Here is a 24,378-nt window from a genome sequence, read left to right as displayed (position 1 = left end):
AAATCAAATTGTATTTGTTACACGCGCCGAATGCAACAGGTGTAGACCTTACCATGAAATGCTTACTTACAAGCCCTTAACCAACAATGCTGTTTTAAGAAAATAGAGTTAAGAAAATATTTACTAAATTAACTAAAGTAAAAAAAACAAAATACAAAAAAATAGTGTACCGGTTCCTGAGTCAATGTTCGGGGGAACAGGTTAGTCGAGGTAATGTGTATGTGTAGGTAGGGGTAAAGTGACTATGCATAGATAATAAACAGTGAGTAGCAGCAGTGTAAAAAGAAGGGGGTGGGGGGGGTTGTCAATTCAAATAGGTGGCCATTTGATGAATTGTTCAGCAGTCTTATGGCTTGGGGGTAGAAGCTGTTAAGGAGCCTTTTGGACCTAGACTTGGCGCGCCGGTACAGCTTGCTGTGTGGTATCAGAGAGAACAGTCTATGACTTGGGTGACTGAAGGATTTGACAATTTTTTGGACCTTCCTCTGACACCGCCTAGTATATAGGTCCTGGATGGCAGGAAGCTTGGCCCCAGTGATGTACGCACAAACCTGTAGCGCCTTATGGTCGGATGCCGAGCAGTTGCCATACCAGGCGGTGATGCAACCAGTCAGGATTCTCTTGATTGTGCCGCTGTAGAACTTTTTGAGGATCTGGGGACCCATGCCAAATCTTTTCGGTCTCCTGAGGGGGAAAAGGCATTGTTGTGCCCTCTTCACGACTGTGTTTGTATTTTTGGACCATGGTAGTTTGTTGGTGATGTGGACACCAAGGAACTCTTGACCCGCTCCACTACAGCACCGTCGATGTGAATGGCCCTCCTTTTCCTGTAGTTCACAATCATCTCCTTTGTCTTGCTCAAGTTGAGGGAGAGGTTGTTGCCCTGCCAGGTCTCTGACCTCCTCCCTATAGGCTGTCTCATTGTTATCGGTGATCAGGCCTACCACCGTTGTGTTGTCAGCAAACTTAGTGATGGTGTTGGAGTCGTGCTTGGCCACACAGTCGTGGGTGAACAGGGAGTACAGGAGGGGACTAAGTACGCACCCCTGAGGTTCCACCGCGTTGAGGATCAGCGTGGCAGATGTGTTGCTGCTTACCCTTACCACCTGGGGGGGGCGGCCCGCCAGGAAGTCCAGGATCCAGTTGCAGAGGGAGGTGTTTGGTCCAATGGTCCTTAGCGTAGTGATGAGCTTTGTGGGCACTATGGTGTTGAACGCTGAGCAGTAGTCAATTAGCAGCATTCTCACATAGGTGTTCCATTTGTCCAAGTGGGAAATGGCAGAGTGGAGTGCAATTGAGATTGCGCCACCTGTGGATCTGCTGGGGCGGTATGTGAATTGGAGTGGGTCTAGGGTTTCTGGGATGATGGTGTTGATGTGAGCCATAACCAGCCTTTCAAAGCACTTCATGGCTAACAACATGAGTGCTACGGGGAAGTAGTCATTTGGACAGGTTACCTTCGCTTTCTTGGGCACAGGGACTATCTTGGTCTGTATGTGTGCCATTCAGAGGGTAAATGGACAAGACAAAATATTTAAGTACCTTTGAACGGGGTTTGGTAGTAGATGCCAGGCGCACCGGTTTGTGTTAAGAACTGCAACACTGCTGGGTTTTTCATGCTCAACAGTTTCCTGTGTGTATCAAGAATGACTCAGCACCCAAAGGACATTCAGGTGTTTGGTATACTCAGTGTATATAGCCTACCAATCCATGTCATGCAAACGAGAGCCATTGACATTGAGGCAGAAATGGATGTTCTGTTGCACATTTTGATCCTATAATGAGATGTTCCCTCTGGAACCCTAACTGTGCCATGGGTTATTTCTTAAATTGCACCCTATTCCCTATATGCTCCCTATCGGCCCAGGTCAAAAGCAGTGCACTACAAAGGGAAGAGGGTTCCATTTGGGACTCAAATTTCCTCCCAGTGGTATCCTGTGGTATCGTGACAATTCTCTGCCAGCTAATTGCCAGATAATTTATGCTGCTTTGACATATGGATATGGATTGGAAGCTTTCACATTTTCATACCTGCTACTCTCTCTCTCTCTCTCTCTCTCTCTCTCTCTATGCAGGAGCCACGATGTCAGCTTTTTAGAGCAAATAGTTATGCAGCAAGTTGTGAGTCATTTATTATTAAAAACTTTTAAATCCCCAGCACATCACTCTCATTACTATCAGCAGGTAGACTGGCCAGGATTATTTTACTATCATTGTCATCATTAGAACATTCTCACCCAGAGTGTCTTCATGTTTAGAGAATGTTTCACATCTCCATCACTCTATTCTATTGTTCTGCTTCTCACTCACTCACTCACTCACTCACTCACTCACTCACTCACTCACTCACTCACTCACTCACTCACTCACTCACTCACTCACTCACTCACTCACTCACTCACTTACTTACTCACTCACTTTAAAAATGGGACTACAAAGGATGAGTAAACTGAACATTAAGAAGGCACTCCATAAGAGTGCAATTATTTGCCAAAGATCTTTTATGTTTGTGGTAAAGAGTGTTTCAGGGCCGACCTTTGCCTCCTAGCGGAGATGAGGCAGAGTGACCTTTGCAGAACAAATTGTAGCGTCTCAGCAGTGTGAGCTGAAAGCATTCTTGGGTGTCTGACGCCTTCCTCGGCTGAGGTGTGTGAGTGTGTGTCTGATGCTTGTGTGTGTGTGTGTTTGTGTGTGTGTCTGTGTGTTTTTGTGTGTGTGTATATGTCCGTCGGTGTGTGTTTGTCTGAGGAGTGTTTGTGTATGTGTGTGCCCTCAGATCCTCAAAAAGGTCTACAACTGCACCATTGAGAGAATCTTGACTGGCTGCATCACCGCTTGGTGTGGCAACTGCTTGGCATCCGACTACAAGGTACGACAGAGTGTAGTGCGTATGGCCCAGTACATCACTGGGCCCGAGCTCCATGCCATCCAGGCCCTCTATACCAGGCGGTGTCAGAGGAAGGCCCTAAAAATTGTCAAAGACTCCAGCCATTCAATTCATAGACTGCTCTCTCTGCTACCGCATGGCAAGCGGAACCAATGAAAGTCTGGAACCAACAGAACCCTGAACAGCTTCTATCCCAAGACATAAAACTGCTAAATAGTTAACCAAATAGCTACTTGGAGTATCTGCATTGACCCTTTTTGCACTAAATCTTTAGACTCGTCACATGCGCTGTTGCTACTGTTTATTATCTATCCTGTTGCCTAGTCACGCCCTCTCTCAGCCTTCTCTGTCTCTCTGTCTGTCCATCTTTCTCTCTCTCTCCTTCCCTTCCTCTCTCTCACTTGAAGTTTACTTGGGGGTCCATACTGTAAAAAAAAAGAAAAAAAAGGTTGATTCAACGTACAAAATGTACAATGCAACCAGATGCAATAGGATTGTCAGTTTGCTCAACTGGTTGCTTGACAATTGTATGTTGAATCAAGTGTTGTTTTTATTTTACTACAGTGTGTTCGGTCCAGTGGTGGGTACTGGTTGTATATGGGATTTTATGTGGCTGCAGGATGGGTAACATTTTACTGTGAGTCACACACAGCGCTAGGCTAGAATGGCTGGCTAGATGCGACCCAAAGCTGCCTCCAATGCGGTACCGGGTCTAATGGGGAGTGTGGCGGTGTGGCAGCATGGTGTGGACTCATAGAGGGGCCTGAGACATGTCTCTAATTGCTCTCTGTGGAAAAACAGCCTCCTCAGCCACACTAATGAGAGTCTAGGGAGTCAGATGCCTCTTGATGTCGGATGCCTCCCGAAGCACAAAGAACACATATTCTAATGTCTCCAAAAAGAACCAGAAAACACACTTATGTGAGAGGAGTTCATTCCTGGGACCCATTACGGGAGCTCTTACTGTGTCGATAATTGGAAGGTTGGTGTCTGGGGCTGCTTTTCGTCAGATCCTGTAATCAGTCAAGTATGCATAGTCACTTTGGGGGGTACTACTCTACTCTTAACCGCTTGATTTGCATTTGCTGTTATCCAGGAACTTCTTTGAGGCTTTTCACTTTTCATATTGTTTAGGCAAGCAATCAGACAGACACGTTTGTTGTTAGAACACAGACGCTGAGGAGTTTCTTAGCGAGGAGGTACAGTACTCAATGTTTCAGAGGCAGCAAACTCAAACTTCATGCCCTAATTATTATATTTGTTAGCAGAGAGACTTCAGCTGTTTTTTTCTATCTTGTCTCATTTGAATTTTTGTCTGAATAGCGACGTCTTGACAGTGTTAATTGTGATTGAAGATACCGATTCTGTTCAAGGCTGATGTCAGACCGATGTTAGAAAGCAGACAGTAAGATTAAGCTTTCAACTCCCGACATAAAACAGAACTTTCACTTGTCATATAATCAAATCACATTCTATTTGTATCTCTTTTGCAAAGCCCTATTTCTTGTACACTTCACAAAGGAACCAGGTCTGAAATCCTTAAAGCAAACCAAGGACTAGAGAGGACAGGCAGCGTCCTGTGAGGATAAACTCTGTTTGATATTTGTATGCTTTTAATGGTCAGACGATCAGTTGTCCGTTCAGGGACTGTCTGCACTTTTGTCAGTTGATGGAAATGTAGTGTTTGGAAGATTTCAATGGCACCTGTAGTGCTTTTCAGAGTTTAACTAAGGAGAGATTTAAAACCATGACAGTGTTTGAGGTGAATAGGGAGGACGTCAAAGAGGATGGGGCATTGTGTCATGTCTACAGTTCTAGACGGCGGAGGGTACATTAGTCTGGCTTGTTGCCCTCTAGACCGCTGAGGCTAAAATCGTACATGTGTATTCTATTCTACCCATTCAGAGTATTCCATTTGAACATTCCAAAGTCCATTCTTTTGGGAGGATTCTATTCTGACTGCTCTGATGCTGTCCATTTAATCAATATATTCAGCTCTAAGTGTGCTGTCCATTCCAGTCAGGGTATTATGGCCTAACAGAGCTGTCTAATCTCATTGTAGTTCTGAAGCTACAGACCTGGACTGCAGCCCAGACAGAGAGCTGGCTGGCTGGCTGGCTGGCGGTCGGACAAACAGTCTCTCTCTCCCGCCAGGAGACTTCATCCATACCCATCGTCTCTGTGCCCAACCTCTCTCTCTCTCCTCTCCTGATCAGTCAGCAACTTATCTACCCCACACACCCGCCCAGCCTGCCTTCACTGTCTTTACAGGCTGAATAACCCCTCATACTTCAATAAAGGACGGCAAGTGTAGAAACACAGGCAAGAGTCTTTATGAGTCAGTAAAGTCAAAACTTCCTCCTGAACAGATGCCATAGCTAGCTTATCTGGGGAGGGAAACGTTGTGTTGTGATGCAGTAGCCAATGTGGTTGTGAGGAAGCTTCTTTATATAAAATAACTCCATCCAGATCCCTGGAGACGAGTGTTAATAACACACACTCAGGTAGATTTGTACAGTCGAGGACCAAAATAAGAACTTTAGATAACCATGCAAATCATATTCAGATAGAAGAAGAGCCATCACCACCATAAGACAGTTTCAAAACATTTACTTCTTGTGCATATTTCCCTCTCTTTACTACACATACAGTGCCTTCGGAAAGAATTCAGACCCCTTGACCTTTTCCACATTTTGTTACATTACAGCCTTATTCAAAAATTGATTAAATTGTTATTTTTCCTAATCAATCTACACACAATACCCCATAATGAAAAAAATAAATACATATCACGTTTACATAAGTATTCAGACCCTTTACTCAGTATTTTGTTGAAGCAACTTTGGCAGTGATTACAGCCTAATGTCTTCTTGTGTATGACGCTACAAGCTTGGCACAACTGTATTTGGGGAGTTTCTCCCATTATTCTCCGTAGATCCTCTCAAGCTCTGTCAGGTTGAATGGGAAGCGTTACTGCACAGCTATTTTCAGGTCTCTCCAGAGATGTTCGATTGGGTTCAAGTCCAGGCTCTGGCTGGGCCACTCAGGGACATTCAGAGACTTGTCCCGAAGCCCCTCCCACGTTGTCTTGGCTGTGTGCTAAGGGTCATTGTCCTTTTGGAAGGTGAACCTTCACCCCAGTCTGAGGTCCTGGGGTCCTTATTACTAGAACAGGGGGCAGGCAAAACGGTGAGTAATCCAGATCAGAGTCCATAAGGTACAGAACGGTAGGTAGGCTCAGGGTCAGGGCAGGCAGAATGGTCGAAACTGGGAAAACTAGAAAACAGGAACTAGAAAAAGACAGGTAGACTTGACGAACAAAACGAACTGGCAGCAGACAAACAGAGAACACAGGTATAAATACACAGGGGATAATGTGAAGATGGGCGACACTTGGAGGGGGGTGGAGACAAGCACAAAGACAGGTGAAACAGATCAGGGTGTGACAAATACAAAACCTAGGAGGCTTGTGGTTCTCACCCCCTTCCATAGACTTACACAGTAATTATGACAACTTCCAGAAGACGTCCTCCAACATAGCAGAGCTCTTGCAGCATGAACTGACATGTTGTCCACCCAGTCAAAGGATCAGAGAATGAATCTGAAAGCATAAGCTGAAGCTAGCTAGCACTGTAGTGCATAAAATGTGGTGAGTAGTTGACTCAAAGATTGAGAGACAATAGTTGAACAGTTTTGAACAAATGTATTTCTTCTAAAATGGGAGAGAGCGAGAAAGAGAGAGCGAAAGTGAGAGAGCTAAACACAGCAAAAAAAGAAATGTCCTCTCACTGTCAACTGCGTTTATTTTCAGCAAACTTAACATGTGTAAATATTTGTATGAACGCAACAAGATTCAACAACTGAGACATTGAATTGAATAATGTGTCCCTGAACAAAGGGGGGGGGGGGGGTCAAAATCAAAAGTAACAGTCAGTAACTGGTGTGGCCACTAGCTGCATTAACCTCCCTGGGCAAGGTGGGACGTTTTCTGTAAAATAATGCTGTAACATGGAAACCCTACCAATGTGTGTATCAATTTAACTTTTTTTTTCAATAAGATAAGAGCCTTATGCTTCCAAAACTTTATCGCAAGCGATGCATGTTAACCTGTCTGGGAACCTGGGACGTTTGTGTCCCACCTAGTCAACAGCCAGTGGAATTGCGTCGCGCGAAATACAAATACCTCATAAATGCTATAACTTCAATTTCTCCAACATATGTGTCACGTCCTGGCCAGTATATAAGGTTAATTGTTTTGTAGTTTGGTCAGGGCGTGACAGAGGGTATTTGTTTTATGTGGTTCGGGGTGGTGTGTTTGTGTAAAGGGTGTTTGATTTAGTATGTCCGGGTTTTGGTTTATGTCTAGGTAGTTCTATGTGGAATCTAGTGTGTGTGTGTTTCTATGTTTGGTTGATTGGGGCTCTCAGTTGAAGGCAGGTGTTGTCTATCTGCCTTTGATTGAGAGTCTCATAAATGAGGGTGTGTTTGTGTTTGTGTTTTGTGGGTGATTGTTCTGTGTTCAGCCCTAGGCTTTGCCAGACTGTTTAGTTGTTCGTTCGTTTTCGTGTTTTGTTGTTTTGGAGTGCTCTTTTGGATAATTTAAATAAAAGTCAAAATGAGCATACACGTACCTGCTGCGTATTGGTCTACATTTTCAGACGACGATTTCGCACTATCGTCGGAAGACGAATACAATCGTGACAGAATCACCCACCACAAAGGGACCAAGCAGCAGTGGAAGGAGCAGACGGCGTTCGAGTTGGACTGGCGGGAGAAGTGGACTTGGGAGGAAGTTCTGAACGGGGCCGGACCTTGGCATCAGGCTGGGGAGTATCGCCGCCCGCAGTGGGAAATAGAAGCAGCCAAGGCAGAGAGGCGGTGTTACGAGGCCAGAGTGGACGCGCTGAAGGAGATGCACGAGAGGCACCCCCAAGAAAATTTTGGGGGGGGGCACAAGGGTAGTTTGGCTAGGCGTAAGAAGAGCCGGAAGCCAGCTACCCGTGGTTATATGGAGGAGCGTATGAGGTGGGGAGCGCCATGTTTTGCTGAGAAGCGCAATATCTCACCCATACGCACGCACAGTCCGGTGCGAGTTATTCCAGCCCCTCGCAGGTGCCGTGCTAGAGCGGGCATCCAGCCTGGTAGGAGGATGCCTGCGCAGCGCATCTGGTCGCCGGTACGCCTCCGAGGACCAGGCTACCCAACTCCCGCTCTACGCACGGCTACCATCAAGCCCCTGCACAGCCCAGTCTGCCCTGTACGAGCACTCCGCTCGTGCAGGGCTACTAGTTCCATCGAGCCAAGGCGGGTTGTGCAGGAGGTAAGATCTAGACCGGCTGTGCGCCTCCATAGCCCTGGGTTTCCAGCTCCTGTCTCTCGTGCGGACCCGGAAGTGCGTCCACCCAGTCCGACTCGTCCTGTTCCCGCTCCGCGCACCAAGCCCAAGGTGCGTGTCCCCAGCCCCGCCAGTCAACAGTCGTCGGAGCTGCCCGCCAGTCAACAGTCGTCGGAGCTGCCCGTCAGTCAACAGTCGTCGGAGCTGCCCGTCAGTCAACAGTCGTCGGAGCTGCCCGTCAGTCAACAGTCGTCGGAGCTGCCCGTCAGTCAACAGTCGTCGGAGCTGCCCGTCAGTCAACAGTCGCCGGAGTGGTCAGACTGCGCTGAACTGCCGGAGTGGTCAGACTGCGCTGAACTGCCGGAGTGGTCAGACTGCGCTGAACTGCCGGAGTGGTCAGACTGCGCTGAACTGCCGGAGTGGTCAGACTGCGCTGAACTGCCGGAGTGGCCAGACTGCGCTGAACTGCCGGAGTGGCCAGACTGCCCTGAACTGCCGGAGTGGCCAGACTGCCCTGAACTGCCGGAGTGGCCAGACTGCCCTGAACTGCCGGAGTGGCCAGACTGCCCTGGACTGCCGGAGTGGCCAGACTGCCCTGGACTGCCGGAGTGGCCAGACTGCCCTGGACTGCCGGAGTGGCCAGACTGCCCTGGACTGCCGGAGTGGCCAGACTGCCCTGGACTGCCGGAGTGGCCAGACTGCCCTGGACTGCCGGAGTGGCCAGACTGCCCTGAACTGCCGGAGTGGCCAGACTGCCCTGGACTGCCGGAGTGGCCAGACTGCCCTGGACTGCCGGAGTGGCCAGACTGCCCTGGACTGCCGGAGTGGCCAGACTGCCCTGGACTGCCGGAGTGGCCAGACTGCCCTGACCTGCCGGAGTGGCCAGACTGCCCTGACCGTCCCGAGTTGCCAGACTGCCCTGACCGTCCCGAGCTGCCAGACTGCCCAGACAGCCTGGAACGGCCTGAGCCGGAGCCGCCTCCAATATAGGTGGGTTGGGGAGGGGGGGTGTAGCACAGTGCCGTCGTTGACGGCAGCCACCCTCCCTTCCCTCCCTTTAGAAAGGGGGAATTTTTCTTTTGGGTATTGTTTGGGGGTATTTATATTTTTTTTGTGTTAAGGTGCTTCTGGGGTAGCACCTTTAAGGGGGGGGTACTGTCACGTCCTGGCCAGTATATAAGGTTAATTGTTTTGTAGTTTGGTCAGGGCGTGACAGAGGGTATTTGTTTTATGTGGTTCGGGGTGGTGTGTTTGTGTAAAGGGTGTTTGATTTAGTATGTCCGGGTTTTGGTTTATGTCTAGGTAGTTCTATGTGGAATCTAGTGTGTGTGTGTTTCTATGTTTGGTTGATTGGGGCTCTCAGTTGAAGGCAGGTGTTGTCTATCTGCCTTTGATTGAGAGTCTCATAAATGAGGGTGTGTTTGTGTTTGTGTTTTGTGGGTGATTGTTCTGTGTTCAGCCCTAGGCTTTGCCAGACTGTTTAGTTGTTCGTTCGTTTTCGTGTTTTGTTGTTTTGGAGTGCTCTTTTGGATAATTTAAATAAAAGTCAAAATGAGCATACACGTACCTGCTGCGTATTGGTCTACATTTTCAGACGACGATTTCGCACTATCGTCGGAAGACGAATACAATCGTGACAATATGACTATTTTACAACATTTTATAGATACACTTCTCCTGAATCGAACCACGTTGTCCGATTTCAAAAAGGCTTTACAGCGAAAGCAAAACATTAGATTATGTTAGGAGAGTACCCTGCCAAAAATAATCACACAGCCATTTTCAAAGCAACTACCATGCATCACAAATACCCAAAACACAGCTCTAACCTTTGACCATCTTCATCAGATGACACTCCTAGGACATCATGTTACACAATACATGCATTTTTTGTTCGATAAAGTTCATATTTATATATAAAAACAGCATTTTACATCGCCGCGTGAAGTTCAGAAAATATTTTCCCTGAAATAATGCCGGTGAATCAGCGCCACAATTTACAAAAATACTTGTCATAAACATTGATACAAAATTAAACTGTCATTCAAAGAATTATAGATGAACATCTCCTTTATGCAAACGCTATGAAAGATTTCAAAAAAGCTTCACGAGGAAAGCACTCTTTGCAATAATCTGAGTACTGAGCTCAGAAAAATACACTAGGTTATACAGATAGCCGCCATCTTGGAGTCATCTAAAATCAAACATTGCATTAGAAATATTCCCTTACCTTTGATCATCTTCATCAGAAGGCACTTCCAGGAATCCCAGGTCCACAACAAATGTTGTTTTGTTTGATAAAGTCCATAATTTATGTCCAAATAACTCCTTGTTGTTCGTGCGTCCAGTAAGCTACTCCAAGTGTAGAAAGCGCGCAGATGATGTCGCGACGAAAAGTTTAAAAAAAGTTGTATTTAAGTTCGTTCAAACATGTCAAACATTGTAAAACATCAATCTTTAGGGCCTTCAGAATGTGAAGATTCAATAATATTTCAACCGGACGGTTCCTGTGTCTTGAAAAAGGTTTTGGAACGGGAGGATCCACCCTCGTGAATGCGCCCCAAGAAGTGATGTCACCCCCTGCCTCAACAACTTCCCCTCCTTGTCATTCGGGCTCTGTTCATCGTAGAAGCTTCAAACAACTTTGTAAAGACTGTCGACATCTAGTGGAAGCCGTAGGAAGTGCACAATTATTACTATGTCACTGTGTATTCAATAGGAAACGACTTGAAGAGAGCCCATGCATCCAGATTTCCACTTCCTGGTAGGATTTCTCTCAGGTTTTTGCTTGCCATATGAGTTCTGTTATACTCACAGACACCATTCAAACGGTTTTAGAAACTTCAGAGTGTTTTCTATCGAAATCTACTAATAATATGCATATCCTTGCTTCTGAGTTTGAGTAGGAGGCAGTTTATTATGGGCACATATTTTTCCCGAAATTGTTAATACTGCCCCCTAGCCCCAACAGGTTTTAAGTACTGCAGTGCATCTCCTCCTCATGGACTGCACCAGATTTGCCCGTTCTTGCTGTGAGATTGTTACCTCACTCTTCCACCAAGGCACCTGCCAGTTCCTGGACATTTTTGGGGGGAATGGCCCTAGCCCTCACCCCCGATACAACAGGTCCCAGACGTGCTCAATGGGATTGAGATCCGGGCTCTTCACTGGCCATGGCAGAACATTGACATTCCAGTCTTGCAGGAAATCATGCACAGAACGAGCAGTATGGCTGGTGGCATTGTCATGCTGGAGGGTCATGTCAGGATGAGCCTGCAGGAAGGGTACCACATGGGACGAGGATGTCTTCCCTGTAACGCACAGCATTGAGATTGCCTGCAATGACAACCAGCTCAGTTCGATGTTGCTGTGACACACCGCCCCAGACCATGACGGACCCTCCACCTCCAAATTGATCCCGCTCCACAGTACAGGCCTCGGTGTAACGCTCATTCCTTCGACAATAAACGTGAATCCGACCAATGCTGTCTGGTGAGGACCTGCCTTACAACAGGCCTACAAGCCCTCAGTCCAGCCTCTGTCAGCCTGTTGTGGACTGTCTGAGCACTGATGGAGGGATTGTGCATTCCTGGTGTAACTCGGGCAGTTGTTGTTGCCATCCTGTACCTGTCCCGTAAGTGTGATGTTCGGATGTACCAATCCTGTGCAGGTGTTGTTACACGTGGTCTGCCACTGCGAGAATGATCAGCTTTCCGTCCTGTCTCCCTGTAGCGCTGTCTTAGGCATCTCACAGTACGGACATTGCAATTTATTGCCCTGGCCACATCTGCAGTCCTCATGCCTCCTTGCAGCATGCCGAAGGCACGTTCACGCAGATGAGCAGGGATCCTGGGCATCTTTCTTTTGGTGTTTTTCAGAGTCAGTAGAAAGGCCTCTTTAGTGTCCTAAGTTTTTATACCTGTGACCTTAATTGCCTACCGTCTGTAAGCTGTTAGTGTCTTAACGGCCGTTCCACAGGTGCATGTTCATTAATTGTTTATGGTTCCTTGAACAACCATGGGAAACTGTGTTTAAACCCTTTACAATGAATATCTGTGAAGTTATTTGGTTTTTTTACGAATTATCTTTGAAAGACAGTGTCCTGAAAAAGGGACATTTTTGCTGAGTTTAGCTATACTTCATTGTATTTTCTTTCACTTACTTAGCTAGTGAATTCAGCTAGCTACTTTAGCCTACTTAAGCACCCGGCTCAAATAGAGAGGGATGCTATTTTAGCTAGCTGGCTTTAGCTATCCAACACTGGAACTCTTCCAAGTCAAGGTAAGGTTTTGGTTTTATTAATTTATTGCCACTGGGGCCCGCCGGTGTAGGCTATGTGTAGTGGTTAGAGGTTATGATACGAAGGTTTGGCTTGGAAAGATTTTTTCGCCTTGTCACAAATAGCTGATGTGTTGTGCACTGAAATCCAAAAGCGAAGGGAAAAGGTGAGAGGAGAGCACGTAAATGCTAGTGTCACGGCCGTCGTAGTGAGTAGACCAAAATGCAGCGGGTACGTGAATGCTCATAATACTTTTATTAGAACATTACACAAAACAAGAAAACGAAGAAAAAAAACGAACGACAGCTAAACAGTATTGCAGGCTAACCATAGCAGTGCAAAAACAACTTCCCACAAAAGACAGGTGGAAAAAGAGCTACCTAAGTATGGCTCCCAATCAGCAACAACTATGTACAGCTGTTCCTGATTGAGAGCCATACCAGGCCAACACAAAGAAATACACAACATAGAAAAAACATAGAAATACAAAAACATAGAACCATACCCAAAACCCCCGATAACACAAAACAATCACACCCCTGCCACGCCCTGACCAAACTACAATAACAAATAACCCCTTATACTGGTCAGGATGTGACAGCTGGAAGGAATCATACAACGAACAAATGGATCATGCTGTTTGTATGTGGCTGCTGTGAAAGTCAACTGTGTTTTCGTGTAATCAGGGGTGTATTCCTTCCACTTATTCTGTTGAAAAACATTTTTTAAATGGAAGCAAACAGAATAAAACGGGGATAAACATACCTGAATTTGGTCAATAGAAGCTCTCGTTTGCAACTGTTGGACAAATGATTACAACCTAGACCAGCTAGATGCAGGCAAGACTGTTCAATGCGTTATTGAATCTGTCACCTTGATTACTCAAATTTCTCTCAACCTGTGCACCTATGTTGTAAACTTAAGTTCATAGGCTAGGTTGTAGCAACCTCATGATGGGTATAGGTAAAATGTTAGTATCATGTAGTAGCCTATACGTATCAATGTTACATTGAGCTGGGTGAATGGAATATGAATGACAGCCATCCAATATGCTGTAATAGAAAAAAGGCCATGCTCATAAAAAAATAATTGTCCTCCCTAATCTTAAACGGCACCGACCGCCACTGGTACAGAATGCATATAGGTGGTGTCTTGACAACCCCTCCAGAATAGCCGTGGTTTTATTTTAATTGTATTTAACCTTTATTTAACTAGGCAAGTCAATTAAGAACAAATTGGTTAGTTCATGCATGTATGAATCTCATTGGGAAGCATTTGATTAATCTTGGTGCCCACAACCATAGTTTATCAGTATTTTAGGGGTCATTTCTTATCTTGTAGGACTCTACACTGAATCACAAGGGCGTTTCGAGGAGAACTGTACTCTCTGCGACACTTCCATAACTCACAACCAGCCACCAGATGAGTCACCAGACCTCAGAAATCTGAAAAATATAAACATGCCGTTATTTTCTATGTACATTTACTCCAAGATGTTATAAAAACAGTTGGCTATATCCTTCACACGTGTAATTTTAATTTTATTGAGGAAGCTACACTCATCTTGTTGTTTAGTGTAAACTTTACAATAATACTTTTATGTCGTAGGCAGGTTTTTGACAAGTGCTGATGTAAAAGGTGCTTTATAAAATATATTTGAATGATGGATTGATTATATACAATCAGTGTATAAGTGACATCTTAATGTTAAGACATGTTAATCATAGGAAAGGTCTCTGACCTCAGCATTGACACAATAAACAACGTGTGGAGGTAATATTATCACATATGAGGGAGTTATCTTTTTTTCATCATGGGGTCATTGAAGTCACGATGAACGAGCGTTTGATAGGGACCTTTAAACTGAATGTCAGACAGATGTGCTTCTGTTTGCTTTTCATTATTGGACAGTCAAATTGACAGGCTTTGGGATTCGACTGGCAAGTAAATGTCATTAATTTAATTGCCGCCTGTATTCAATCTAGAACGAGATAAACATCATTACAAAGGTAAACTATCTGCCTTGCCCTGCCCTATCTATAAGTGTCAGTGTGCTTACATGTGTACTTTTATCTTGGTTGTATCAATGACAGGACAAGAAACAAACATTAATGTCCGTATCCGAAATCTGTCTTGCCTACTACTTACTTAAACTGCATACGGTGTGTTAATCATACTACATACTATTTAGAATGTTCTGTTTAGTAAAAACTAACTCAGTAAGCAACAAATATCAACATATTAGGCTCATCAATATTTAGAATGCCTCATCTAAATTTCACATAGTATAAAACGTTCTAATTTTGCATTCCCAAAAGGCCTACTATTTAGAACGCAAGTACGGGTATTCGGACATGGCCATTACACAGGTAAACTATCTGCCCTGAGAGTTTCAGTGTGCTTGGATGTATTATCGATGGACAAAGAAATAAACTTTTGGCATTTCTACTGTATCAGGATAGATTAGAGTTAGATCTCTGCTCATTCTTTTCTCTCTTCTCTCTCCCTTTCTCTCTTTTCTTATTTCTCTCCAAATGAAAGTTCACAGAAGTAAGAAGTACAGGTAGTGTAGACCTATCATTTAATTAAAGTGTATTTACTGATATACATTTTGTTCATGAATTATTAAGTGATTAAAACTTGAAATATCGTTACCAAATCATAGTAGTCACAAACCACAGTTGAGTTCACAAGTTTGGACAACACAGTACAGTACAGCACAGGAAAGTACAATACAGTAAAGAAACGTACAGTACAGTAGAGTTCAGTACAGTACGCAGTAGAGCACACTAGAATTGAGTACACTATAATGTACTGTATTGTACTGTAACATACTGTACTGAACTCTACTGTACTGTAGTTGCCATGTTTTGTTTAATTCAACATGATTGCGTTTTGATGTATTTCTAATACCCTTTAAGACTTTCTGGTAGATGTTTTCAAAGACTCCTTTTCCGTATGTTTGACCAGAAATCAAAGCCTTTGCTTATTGTTGAAAAATGTATTAACAGTGTCTTCAGAAAGTATCCACAACCCTTGACTTTTTCCTGATTGTGTTGTGTTACAGCCTGAATTTAAAATTGATTAAATGAAGATTTTACACTGGCCAAACATATAGTCAATAATACAGTAGAAAAATAAGTCTATATACAATGTGAGCAAATGAGGTGAGATAAGGGAGGCAAAGGCAAAAAAAGGCCATGGTGGCGAAATACATACAATATAGCAAGTAAAACACTGGAATTGTAGATTTGCAGTGGAAGAAAGTGCAAAGTAGAAATAGAAATAATGGGGTGCAAAGGAGCAAAATAAATAAATAAATAAATACAGTAGGGGAAGAGGTAGTTGTTTGGGCTAAATTATAGATGGGCTATGTACAGGTGCAGTAATCTGTGAGCTGCTCTGACAGCTGGTGCTTAAAGCTAGTGAGGGAGATGTGTTTCCAGTTTCAGATATGTTTGTAGTTCGTTCCAGTCATTGGCAGCAGAGAACTGGAAGGAGAGGCGGCCGAAGGAGGAATTGGCTTTGGAGGTGACCAGTGAGATATACCTGCTGGAGCGTGTGCTACAGGTGGGTGCTGCTATGGTGACCAGCGAGCTGAGATAAGGGGGGACTTTACCTAGCAGGGTCTTGTAGATGACTTGGAGCCAGTGGATTTGGCGACGAGTATGAAGCGAAGGCCAGCCAACGAGAGCGTACAGGTCGCAGTGGTGGGTAGTATATGGGGCTTTGGTGACAAAACAGATGGCACTGTGATAGACTCCATCCAATTTATTGAGTAGGGTATTGGAGGCTATTTTGTAAATTACATCGTCGAAGTCGAGGATCGGTAGGATGGTCAGTTTTACGAGGGTATGTTTGGCAGCATGAGTGAAGGATGCTTTGTTGTGAAATAGGAAGCCAATTCTAGATTTAACTTTGGATTGGAGATGTTTGATGTGAGTCTGGAAGGAGAGTTTACAGTCTAACCAGACACCTAGGTATTTGTAGTTGTCCACATATTCTAAGTCAGAACCGTCCAGAGTGGTGATGCTGGACGGGCAGGCAGGTGCAGGCAGCGATCGGTTGAAGAGCATGCATTTAGTTTTACTTGTATTTAAGAGCAGTTGCAGGCCACAGAAGGAGAGTTGTATGGCATTGAAGCTCGTCTGGAGGGTTGTTAACACAGTGTCCAAAGAAGGGCCAGAAGTATACAGAATGGTGTCGTCTGCGTAGAGGTGGATCAGAGACTCACCAGCAGCAAGAGTGACATCATTGATGTATACAGAGAAGAGAGTCGGCCCAAGAATTGAACCCTGTGGCACCCCCATAGAGACTGCCAGAGGTCCGGACAACAGGCCCTCCAATTTGACACACTGAACTCTATCTATAATAAGTTGCATGGACTCACTCTGTGTGCAATAATAGTGTTTAACATTTTTGAATGACTACCTCATCTCTGTACCCCACACATTTAATTTTCTGTAAGGTCCCTCAGTCGAGCAGTGAATTTCAAACACAGATTCAACCACAAAGACCAGCAAGGTTTTCCAATGCCTCGCAAACAGGAGCACCTATTTGTAGATGGGTAAAAAAAGAACCAGACATTGAATATCCCTTTGAGTATGGTGAAATTATTAATTACACTTTAGATGGTATAGTAATACACCCAGTCACTGAAAAGATACAGGATTCCTTCCTAACTCAGTTTCCGGAAGAAGGAAACCGCTCAGGGATTTCATCAAGAATACACTTTTTTGTCTTGAATACAAAGCGTTATGTTTGGGTCAAATTCAAAACAACACATCACTGAGTACCGCTCTTTATATTTTCAAGCATGGTGGTGGTGGCATCATGTTATGGGTATGCTTGTCATTGGCAAGGACTAGGGAGTTTCTTAGGATAAAAAAAAAGGGAATACAGCTATAAGCACAGGCAAAATCCTGGAGGAAAACCTGGTTCAGTCTGCTTTCCAACAGACACTGGGAGACAAATTCACCTTTCAGCAGGAAAATAACCTATAACACAAGGCCAAATATACACTGGAGTTGCTTTCCAAGACGACATTGAATGCTCCTGAGTGGCCTACTTACAGTTTTTACTTGAAAATGGCTGTCTAGCAATGATCAACAATCAACTTAATAAAAGAGCTTGAAGAACTTAAAAAAGAATAATGGGCAAGTATTGTACAATCCAGGTGTGCAAAGCTCTTAGAGACTGTCATGGAAATGCTAATTAAAAAGAAGAGAGACTGCAGATTCTTCAAAATAAGAACTTTTATTATAAGATTTGCAAATCTGGAGCTGGTTCACAACCCACGCAACAGTGCATTGTTAAGAGCCCCCCCCGAACCAGAGTTGGTTTGTCTACGTGGCACTCTAGCAGGTGTGTGAGAGCATGGTGGGAACAAGTGATAACGCCAGTTTGGTTACTCCTTTCTAGCTGATATCTAGGTGCTGCTGCTCAAGCCAGCCTCTGTTCTCCTCATTTCTCCACACAACTGTGCCCTTGAAAGACATCAAGAAGGAACAGGATTGACTAAACTGTGGTCACCCTCAAACAGCCCTTTGTCTTTGTCCGTGTGACTAAGTTGAACAGAGGCAAGGTGGGAAAATACCAGCTTCTTCTTACAATACCTTCAAACAGACAGTGGAAATGTACAGGTTTAAGCCTCATATAGCACATGTGCATAACAGAGTTTGTAATTTTCCACCACAAGACTTACACAAAAAGATTCACAGCTGTAATCGCCGCCAAAGGTGCTTCTACAAAGTATTGACTCAGGGGTGTGAATACTTTGTGAATTCGATATTTCAAACATTTATAAAAACACATTTTCAAATCAAATCAAATGTTATTTGTCCCATGCGCCTAATACAACAGGTGTAGTAGACCTTACAATGAAATGCTTACTTACAAGCCCTTAACCAACAATGCAGTTGTAAGAAGAATACGTGTTAAAGAAAGTATTTACTAAAATAAAGTGAAGTAAAAAAATAAAATAAAGGCTATATACAGGGGGTACCGGTACAGAGTCAATATGCGGGGGCACAGGTTTGTCGAGGTAATTGAGGTAATATTTACATGTAGGTCGAGGTAAAGTGACTATGCATAGATAATAAACAGAGACTTTGTCATTATGGGGTATTGTGTGTAGATGGGTGAGAATAAATAAATATCTATTTAATCAATTTTGAATTCAGGCTGTAACACAACAAAATGTGGAATAAGTCAAGGGATATGAATACTTTCTGAAGGCACTGTATGCACTGGTGCATCAAAATTAAATATATATAATGTTTATATTTTTTGTTGTTGTCCCACTTTACCAACCATAGTAGTAGCTAGCTAAAATAAGACAGCATGGAACAGCTATAGTGGGACACCATTTTGTTTCCGAAGCATGTGACAAATACACTTTGATTTGACACACACACACGTGATACACACACATACATATTATGACGCAGTTCCTACTGAAGTAACACCCAAGCAGTGAGGATAGCATAGTAAGATATTCTACTCTGCAACCTCAGTGTGGATGATCCAAAACCACAGGAACCATTTTATGCTTGGCTGAACCTGAGGTGAAACATCAACCTTGATTTCGCCACATGCCTTGTTCTGTAGGCTAATGTAGCAGCCCCTTGCTATACAGCTGCTATCATTGAGTGAAGTTGAATGTCCTATAGCGTACTGTACAGTGCCTTTTAACCCTTGTGTGGTTACTAAAAGAAAAATGATACAATTAATCATTTTTTCAACCTGAGACTCATTGGCCTTGGCTCATTTTCTGTGAAGAACATGTAACATAACACATTTTCATTGAGTGTACACCCCCCACATTTATTTTACATATATGGTATTCGGGTCCACTGCACAATGTTATTACAATACATTATTTCGATACATTGTAAAAAAAATCTGTATTTTCCCACTGTCACGGTTGTCTAGGACCAGTGGAGATGTGGAATCAGGAGCAGGAGACAGAGGGCCGGAGAAACTGTGTTTTAATAATAATAGAAAAAATGCAATAGCCGTAGGGCACAGGGCGCGTGGCGAAGTCCGCCAGGGGAAAACACTTTTCCCAAAATAAGCGCACTGAAAAAAAAACAGCGCACGGGGCGCAGCCCGGCAATATAATGTATACTAACAGGATACAATCACAACTGTCCTGAGTGAACAATAAACAATCCCGCACGAGAACCCCAACTGAAAATACACACTAAATAACCCCCCACTAATGACAAACACAAAACAGGTGCGGGATAGACAGACAAAACCAAAAGACACAGAAACAACGATCGGTGGCAGCTAATAGGCCGGCGACGACGACCGGCGAGCGCCGCCCGACCGAGGAGGGGCGCCACCTTCGTTAGATACTGTGACAGTACCCCTCCCCTGACGCGCGCCGACGCCGGCCTCAGGGACGGCCCGGAGGGCGAGGCGCCGGCCGATCCGGACGGCGACGGTGGAATTCTTGTAGCATAGGTGGATCTAGAATGTCCGCCGCCGGAACCCAGCACCTCTCCTCCGGACCGTACCCCTCCCAGTCCACGAGGTACTGCAGGCCCCCTACCCGACGTCGGGAGTCCAGGATGGTTCAGACTGTGTACGCCGGGGCCCCCCCGATGTCCAGGGGGGGCGGGGGGACCTCCAGCACCTCATCGTCCTGCAGTGGACCAGCTACCACCGGCCTGAGGAGAGACACATGAAACGAGGGGTTAATGCGGTAATATGAAGGGAGTTGTAACCTGTAACACACCTCGTTTATCCTCCTCAGGACTTTGAACGGCCCCACAAACCGCGGACCCAGCTTCCGGCAGGGCAGGCGGAGAGGCAGGTTCCGCGTCGAGAGCCAGACTCTGTCCCCCGGATTATAGACGGGGGCGTCACTGCGGTGGCGGTCAGCGCTCTCCTTGTGTCGTTCACCAGCCCTCCTTAGGCACTCCTGGACACCATTCCAGGTCTCCTGAGAGCGCTTCACCCATGCCTCCACCGCAGGAGCCTCCGTCTGGCTCTGTTGCCATGGCACCAGGACCGGCTGATACCCCAATACCACCTGGAAGGGTGACAGGTTGGTAGAGGAGTGGCGCTGAGAGTTCTGGGCCATCTCGGCCCACGGCACGAACTGCGCCCACTCCCCTGGCCGGTCCTGGCAATATGACCGCAGAAACCTGCCCACATCCTGGTTGATGCGTTCTACCTGCCCATTACTCTCGGGGTGGAAACCCGAGGTCAGGCTGACCGAGACCCCAGCCTCTCCATAAACGATCTCCACACCCTGGACGTGAACTGGGGACCCCGATCAGATACGATGTCCTCGGGCACCCCATAGTGCCGGAAGACATGGGTGAACAGGGCCTCCGCGGTCTGCAGGGCCGTAGGAAGACCGGGCAAAGGGAGCAGACGGCAGGACTTAGAGAACCTGTCCACAACGACCAGGATTGCCGTATTCCCCTGGGACGGCGGGAGATCCGTGAGGAAATCCACCGAGAGGTGAGACCAAGGCCGCTGCGGAACAGGGAGGGGCTGTAATTTCCCTCGAGGCAGGTGCCTAGGAGCCTTGCACTGAGCGCATACCGAACAGGAAGAGACATAACGCCGAACATCCTCAGCCAAGGTGGGCCACCAGTACCTTCCCTTCAGGCGCCGCACTGTCCGTTCCACCCCAGGATGACCCGAGGAGGGTAGAGTGTGGGACCATCGGATCAGGCGATCGCGAACACCAAGCGGAACGTATTTCAGGCCCACGGGACACTGCGGTGGAGTGGGTTCTGACCGACCCGCCTGCTCGATGTCCGCATCCACCTCCCATACCACCGGTGCCACCAGACAGGAGGCGGGAAGTATGGGAGTAGGATCGATGGTCCGCTCCTCGGTGTCGTAGAGACGCGACAGTGCGTCAGCCTTCCGGTTCCGGGAACCTGGAATGTACGAGAGAGTGAAGTTAAACCTCGTAAAAAACATGGCCCACCTTGCCTGACGGGGATTAAGCCTCCTCGCTGCCCGGATATACTCCAAGTTACGGTGGTCGGTCCAGATGAGAAAAGGGTGACGTGCCCCCTCAAGCCAATGTCTCCACACCGTCAAACCACGGCTAACAGCTCCCGGTCCCCCACATCATAGTTGCGCTCCGCCGGGCTCAGCTTCTTAGAAAATAAGGCACATGGGCGGAGCTTCGGAGGAACGCCCGAGCGCTGCGATAGCACAGCTCCTACCCCAGCCTCGGACGCGTCCACCTCCACTATGAATGGCAAAGAGGGGTCCGGATGCGCCAGGACAGGTGCGCTGGTAAACAGAACCTTCAGACGAAGGAAGGCTCTGTTCGCCTCTGCTGACCATCGTAGCCGCAACGGCCCCCCCTTCATCAGTGAGGTAATGGGAGCCGCCACCTGGCCAAAACCCCGGATAAACCTCCGATAATAATTAGCGAACCCCAAGAACCGCTGCACCTCCTTCACAGTGGTTGTGGTTGGCCAATTACGCACAGCCGTCACGCGGTCACACTCCACCTCCACCCCCGAGGTGGAAATGCGATATCCTAGAAATGAGACGGCTCGTTTGGAGAACTCACATTTCTCAGCCTTGACGTATAGGTTATGCTCCAGCAGCCGCCCAAGCACTTTACGCACCAGGGACACATGCTCGGCGCGTGTGGCGGAGCAGATCAGGATGTCATCGATGTACACCACCACACCCTGCCCGAGCATGTCCCGAAGGACCTCGTCCACAAAGGATTGGAAGACAGCGGGAGCGTTCTTTAACCCATACGGCATGACGAGGTACTCATAATGGCCCGATGTGGTACTAAACGCGGTTTTCCACTCGTCTCCATCTCGGATACGCACCAGGTTATATGCGCTCCTGAGATCTAATTTAGTGAAGAAGCGCGCCCCGTGAAATGACTCCACTGCCGTAGCAATGAGAGGTAGCGGGTAACTGAAACCCACTGTGATAGCATTTAGACCTCTATAGTCAATGCACGGGCGCAGACCTCCCTCCTTCTTCTTCACGAAAAAGAAGCTCGAGGAGACGGGGGATTTAGAGGGCCGAATGTATCCCTGTCTCAAGGACTCAGTGACGTATGTATCCATAGCCACTGTCTCCTCCTGAGACAGAGGATACACGTGACTCCTAGGAAGAACCGCGTCGGCCTGGAGGTTTATCGCACAATCCCCTCGTCGATGGGGTGGTAATAGAGTCGCCTTCGTCTTACTGAAGGCGATAGCCAAATCGGCATACTCTGAGGGAATGTGCACGGTGGAGACTTGGTCTGGACTCTCCACCGTAGTCGCACCGATGGAAACTCCTATGCACCTACCTGAGCACTCCCTCGACCACCCCGTAAGAGCCCTCTGTCTCCACGAAATCTGAGGGTTGTGCGTGGCTAGCCAGGGGATTCCCAGTACCACCGGAAACGCTGGGGAGTCAATGAGGAACAGGCTGACCCCCCCACGTCTGCATAACCAGTGGCACTGTGACCTCCCCTACTTGGCCTGACCCTAGCGGTCGACTATCTAGGGCATGCACGGGGAAGGGGTGGTCCAGCTGAACCAGGGGAATCCCTAACCTCTTCGCTAACCCACGGTCCATAAAACTCCCAGCTGCACCTGAATCGACTAGTGCCTTATACTGGAAGTGAGGGGAAAAATCAGGAAAACAAACCGAGGTGTACATGTGGTCGACAGGGGGCTCTGGGTGTGGCTGGTGCGGACTCACCTGGGGGGTCGAAGTAGTGCTCTGCCTGCCCTCCGAACTCCCGGGGGGACCACTCCAGCACCGGTCCACAGTGTGTCCTCTGCGTCCACATCGGGTGCAGGAGAGACCCCCCCCTCCGGTCCTCCTCGACGCAGCCCCCCCTATCTCCATGGGCTGTGGAGCGGGGGGACTGGGAGGTGGAACGAACAGGCCCCGACTGGAACGTCCCCGGGAAGCCAGCAGGTTGTCCAGTCTAATGGACAAGTCCACCAGTTGGTCTAGGGTGGAGGCGTTGTCCCTACAGGCCAGCTCCCGGCAGACGTCCTCGCGAAGGCTACACCTATAGTGGTCTATCAAGGCCCGCTCGTTCCACCCCGATCCAGCGGCGAGAGTCCGGAATTCCAGGGCGAAATCCTGAGCGCTCCTCGTCTCCTGTCTCAAATGGAATAACCGCTCACCCGCCGCCCTGCCCTCCGGGGGATGATCGAAAACCGCCCGGAAGCGGCGGGTGAACTCAGGGTAGTCGCCCCGAGCCGAGTCTGGGCCATCCCAGACCGCATTGGCCCATTCTAGGGCTCGACCCATGAGACAGGAGACGAGGACGCTCACCCTCTCTTCTTCGGAGGGGGGGGGGGCGGACGGTCGCCAGGTATAGTTCCAATTGGAGCAAGAACCCCTTGCACCCAGCGGCCGTCCCATCGAACTCCCGGGGAGGAGTAATCCGGATACCACCGGCGCCCGCTTCAGGGGGTGTGTGTAGGGGCGCAGGGTGAGGGACCGGAGCTGGTCCAGCTGGGGAAGCACCTCTCTCCCAGTTCTCCAACCGGGCCAACACCTGGTCCATGGCCGAGCCTAGGCGGTGGAGGAGGCTGGCGTGTTGAGAGACCTGCTCAGCCATGGTCGGCGCTTCTGCTCCTGCTGACTCCATCGGGTGCGGGATTCTGTCACGGTTGTCTAGGACCAGTGGAGATGTGGAATCAGGAGCAGGAGACAGAGGGCCGGAGCAACTGTGTTTTAATAATAATAGAAAAAATGCAATAGCCGTAGGGCACAGGGCGCGTGGCGAAGTCCGCCAGGGGAAAACACTTTTCCCAAAATAAGCGCACTGAAAAAAAAACAGCGCACGGGGCGCAGCCCGGCAATATAATGTATACTAACAGGATACAATCACAACTGTCCTGAGTGAACAATAAACAA

The sequence above is a fragment of the Salmo trutta genome, chromosome 23 (genome assembly GCF_901001165.1).
Source record: "Salmo trutta chromosome 23, fSalTru1.1, whole genome shotgun sequence".
Taxonomy (NCBI): domain Eukaryota; kingdom Metazoa; phylum Chordata; class Actinopteri; order Salmoniformes; family Salmonidae; genus Salmo; species Salmo trutta.
The sequence above is the reverse complement of the archived record's forward strand: the minus strand, read 5'-3'. Positions refer to the sequence as shown.